Here is a 4355-nt window from a genome sequence, read left to right as displayed (position 1 = left end):
ACATCAACCGGTTTACTCTCATCTATCAGTTTGGTCACTGGTCTGTAATTACCAGGGTTGTCTCTACTACCCTTTTTTAACATTTGCTATCTTCCAGTCCTCAGGCACTATTCCTGTAGATAATGATGATTTAAAGATCAATGCCAAAGGCTCGGCAATCTCTTCCCTGGCTTCCCAGAGGATCCTAGGATAGATCTCATCCGGACCAGGGGACATGTCTATTTTCACACTCTGCAGTATTTCTAATACCTCTTCCTTGTGAACCTCAATCTCTTCTAGTCTAGATGCAAGTATCTCTGTATCTTCCTCACCAACATTTTCATTTTCTATAGTGAACACTGTCGAAAAATATTTATTTAGTGCTTCCCCATCTCCTCTGACTCCACACACAACTTCCCACTACTATCCTTGATTGGACAAAGTGAGGATTGCAGATGCTGGGGATCGGAGCTTAAAAATGTGTTGCTGGAAAAGCGTAGGTCAAGCAGCATCAAAGGAGAAGGAAAATTGACGTTTCGGGCATAAGCCCTTCTTCAGAAATGAGGAAGGTGTGCCAAGCGGGCTAAGATAAAAGGTAGGGAGGAGGGACTTGGGGGTGTTGGGAATGCGATAGGTGGAAGGAGGTCAAGGTGAGGGTGATAGGCCAGAGTGGGGGTGGGGGCGGAGAGGTCGGGAAGAAGATTGCAGGTCAAGAAGGCGGTGCTGAGTCTGAGGATTGGGACTGAGAAAAGGTGGAAGGAGGGAAAATGAGGAAGCTGGAGAAATCTGTATTCATCCCTTGATTGGACCTAATTTAACTCTTGTCATTCTTTTATTCCTGATATACCTATAGAAAGCCTTAGGATTAATCCGATCCTATCCGCCAACAACTTCTCATGTCCCCTCCTGGCTCTTCTGAGCTTTTAGGTCTTTCCTGACTTCCTTGTAACCCTCAAGCGCCCTAACTGAATTTTCACATTTTGTCCTAATACAAGCCTTCTTCTTCTTCTTGACCAGGGATTCCACTTCCTTAGTAAACCACAGCTCACGCGTTCTATATCTTCCTCCCTGCCTGACAGGTACATACTTATCTAGGACACACAGAAGCTTTTCCTTGAATAAGCTCCACATTTTTAATGTGCTCATCCCCTGCAGTTTCCTTCCACATTCTACGCTTCCTAAATTTTTCCTAATTGCATCGTAATTTCCTTTCCCCCAGCTGTAACTCTTGCTCGGTGGAGTACACCTATCCCTTGCCATCACTAAAGTAAACCTGACAGAATTGTGATCGCTGTCTCCAAAGTGCTCACCCACTTCCAAATCTAACACCTGGCCAGGCTCCTTACCCAGTACTAAATCTAAAGTGGCTTCGCCCCTTGTTGGCCTGTCTACATACTGTGTCAGGAAGCCCTCCTGCACACACTGGACAAAAACTGACCCTATAGTACTCGTACTGTAGTGATCCCAATCAATATTTGGATAGTTGAAGTCCCCCATGACAACTACCCTGCCTCTCTTATTCCTATCAAGAATCATCTTTGCTATCCTTCCCTCTACATCTCTGGGACTATTCGGAGGCCTATAGAAAACTCCCAGCATGGTGACTTCTCCTTTCCTGTTTCTAACCTCAGCCCACACTACCTCAATAAACAAGTCCCCAAACATCCTTTCTACAACTGTAATACTGTCCCTGATCAATAATGCCACAACTCCCCCTCTTTTACCATCTTCTCTGTTCTTACTGAAATATCTGAATCCCAGAACCTGCAACAGCTATTCCTGTCCCTGCTCTATCCATGTCTCCATTATGGCCACAACATCGAAGTCCCAGGTATCAACCCACGCTGCCAGTTCACCCACTTTATTTCGGATGCTCTTCGCGTTGAAATGCACACACTTCAATCCAGGTTCTCGCTTGCCAGTGTCAGATACTTGATTTTGGAACTCCCTACTCTCATCCTCTTCTGTATCTGTCCTACAATTTTGGTTCCCATCCCCCTGCTGTATTAGTTTAAATACCGTGATGTTTAATTTTCTTTCTACCTTGCTGTTAAGATTCTGCGCTAAGGTATTGTACCTAAGATGGTGCCTTGTGTGGTGACATTATACATTTTTCACCATATTCCTGTACTTTTCTACTGAGTACATGTGGCAATAAAATCCAAAATCAAATCAAATCAAATATCCCAAACATTTCATACTTGATTTGAGTTGATTTATTGTCACATTAACTGATATACAGTGTATTGTTTCACATGCTAACCAGACAAATCATACCTTACATAAGTACATCAAGATAACAGAAGACAGAATATAGTGTTACAGCTACAGAGAAGGTGCAGAGAAAGATGAACTCTAATGTATGAGGGGTCCCTTCATAGGTCTGATAATAGTGGGGAAGAAGCCACTCTTGAATCTGTTGGTTCATGTTTCCAAACCTTTGTATCTTCCGCCTGATGGAAGAGAGTATAACCGAGGTGGGAGGGGTCTATGATAATGTTGGCTGCTTTCCTGAGGCAGTGGGAAGTGTAGGAGTCAATGGAAGGAAGGCTGGTTTTCGTGATGGACTCTGTAATTTGTTGTTGCCGTGGGCAGAGCAGTTGCCGAACCAAGCTGGGATGCATCTGGATGCATGCTTTCTCTTAAAAATTGGAATGAGTCATTGTGGACATGCTGAATTTCCTTAGCTTTCTGAGGAAGGGAGTTGTTGCTGTGCTTTCTTGACTATGGTGTTGATTTGATGGATCAGGCCAGATTGTTGGTGACATTTACTTTGAGGAACTTGAAGCTCTTGACCACCTTCACCTCAGCATCACTGATACGGACAGGGGCGTGTCCTCCACTCCACTTCCTGAAGTCGATGACTAGCTTCTTCATTTTGCTGACATTGAGGCAGATATTGTTATCTTTACATCCTGTCAGTAAGCTGTCTATGTCTTTCCTGTGCTCAGCCTCGATTGAGATCTGACCCTCCAAAGTAATATTATCAACAAATTTGTAAATGGAGTTGAGGCTGAATTTGGCTACACTGTCACAAGTAAATAAGAGTACAGTAAGGGGCTGAGTGTGCAGCCTTGCAGGGCACCGATGTTGAGAATTATGGTGGAGGACATATTGCTCCCTATCCTTTCAGATTGCAGTCTGAGTGAGGAAGTTGAGGATTCAGTTGCAGAGAGGGGAGCAGAATCATAAGAACATCATGGTGTTAGCAATTCTGGAAAGTGTGAAAATAGATAAGTCCCCTGGGTTGAATGGGATTTATCCTAGGATTCTCTGGGAATCCAGTGAGGAGATTGCAGAGCTTTTGGCTTTGATCTTTCTGTCATCATTGTCAACAGGAATAGTGCCAGAAGACTGGAAGATAGCAAATGTTGACTCCTTCTTCAAGAAGGGGAATAGGGACAATCCTGGCAATTATAGACCAGAGAGCCTTACTTCGGTTGTGGGTAAAGTGTTGGAAAAGTGACAGGATTTATAATCATCCAGAAAGGAATGATTTGATTAGGGATAGTCAACATGATTTTGCGGAGGGTAGGTCAAACACTCAAGCTGATTTTGTTTAATATTACATTCCATGACACTGCAATCCTGTTGCTATAAATCCTGCGTCTTATGATTCTGCTCCACAACCACCTGAAGGAGTAGCGCTCTGAAAGCTAGTGCTTCCAACTAAACCTGTTGGATTACAACCTGTTGCTGTGTGATCTTTAACTTTGACCAGTGCAGACTCAGTGGGCCCTTTGCTGTGCTTCATGACTCTGTCACTATTCCTGTGCTTCAGTCCAAGCTCACTCCCTTCATGACACGTGCTGTGGAATTGTGTTTCACAGTAAAACACTTACTTTTTAATACCAACATCCACTATACCGTGTGGAGACTCTCACCATGTATTGACATAGCGCCTAATTCTTCCCTAGCTGGGTCAGGGCAGTATTTTCTCCCGTGCCTACGTCGTGTCAGTGGATATTACGAAAACAATAGTGCACCTTGTTATCTTTGATAGGGAGTGATGCAGCTCCTCAGTCCAGCTGCCAGCCATTTCTCTCTCTGAAGAAATCTCTCAGTTACATCAGGTGTGGCCTTCCCTGACAGGCTTGGGAATGAGGTCATCACTGCGCCTGCGTGATGTCGGCGGGCCGCGTGCGCAGGCGTAGTTGTGAAGGATGCCGGCACCTGAGGGGTTGGTAGAGAGACTGCGCAAGCGCCTCAGGTGACCCTTCCCGAGAGTCGAACCTTTATCCGCGGCCGCGGTGGGCGGGGGGAACGTTAGTTGCCGGGTCCGCCTGACGTCACAGTGAGTACGGCATTTTCAAATAGTAACGGCCAAGCGCGCGACCCTCCAATCCCCCCCCCCCCATCCCCCCCACATCCCTCCA

General features: G+C 45.3%; 1 protein-coding gene and 1 long non-coding RNA gene across 3 annotated transcripts in view; one reads left to right on the top strand and one right to left on the bottom strand.

The window, feature by feature from the left end:
- The window catches only part of LOC122556245, a 7671-nt gene extending 3564 nt beyond the window's left edge, over nt 1–4107 (bottom strand). Inside the window, exon 1 of the long non-coding RNA XR_006313482.1 lies at nt 3966–4107. This is a non-coding gene — a long non-coding RNA (uncharacterized LOC122556245). The remainder of the gene's footprint in view (nt 1–3965) is intronic.
- A 65-nt stretch (nt 4108–4172) lies between these two features.
- rhbdd1 (rhomboid domain containing 1) overlaps nt 4173–4355 on the top strand; it is a 94601-nt gene continuing 94418 nt past the window's right edge. Inside the window, exon 1 of one of the 2 annotated variants that reach the window (XM_043702861.1) lies at nt 4173–4273. The gene's annotated coding sequence lies outside the window, so the exon portion shown is untranslated. Of the gene's footprint in view, nt 4278–4355 lie in introns of both variants that reach the window. The other variant, XM_043702862.1, reaches the window with a different exon arrangement.

The sequence above is a fragment of the Chiloscyllium plagiosum genome, chromosome 13 (genome assembly GCF_004010195.1).
Source record: "Chiloscyllium plagiosum isolate BGI_BamShark_2017 chromosome 13, ASM401019v2, whole genome shotgun sequence".
In the NCBI taxonomy this organism is placed as follows: Eukaryota; Metazoa; Chordata; class Chondrichthyes; order Orectolobiformes; family Hemiscylliidae; genus Chiloscyllium; species Chiloscyllium plagiosum.
This window is presented reverse-complemented; position numbering and strand designations above follow the sequence as displayed.